This window comes from Eimeria mitis, genomic scaffold, assembly GCF_000499745.2.
Source record: "Eimeria mitis Houghton genomic scaffold, Emh_scaff3634, whole genome shotgun sequence".
NCBI lineage: Eukaryota > Apicomplexa > Conoidasida > Eucoccidiorida > Eimeriidae > Eimeria > Eimeria mitis.
The window spans coordinates 2,180-2,507 of NW_013571976.1; the positions used below are offsets into that span (position 1 = coordinate 2,180).

Consider the following 328-nt stretch of genomic DNA (forward strand, 5'->3'; position numbering starts at 1 on the left):
ACACAGCAGCAGCAGCAGCAGCAGACAGCAGCAGCAGCAGACAGCAGCAGCAGCGCACGGGAGAGAAATGCATGAGGCACCTGCTGCTGCAGCAGACATAGCAGCAGCAGAGGGTAGAAAGATGCTGCTGCTGCAGCCAGCTGCTGCTGCTGCAGCAGCAGCAGCAGCAGCATACAGCAGCAGCAGCAGGAGACTAGAGACACAGCAGCAGCATCTGAATTTGCTGCTGTCTCCTCTCTGCTGCTGCTGCTGCTGCTGCTGCTGCAGCTGTATAATAATAATAAATAAAAGATAAAAATAAAAGAGAAACAAAAACAAAATATATTAA

At 50.6% G+C, this 328-nt stretch overlaps 1 protein-coding gene across 1 annotated transcript in view; it reads right to left on the bottom strand.

Annotated features, from left to right (window-relative positions):
- The window catches only part of EMH_0068030 (uncharacterized protein), a gene marked incomplete at both ends in the record, with an annotated part of 5,344 nt that overhangs the window by 1,128 nt on the left and 3,888 nt on the right, over positions 1-328 (bottom strand). The gene's annotated exons all lie outside the window — the stretch shown is intronic.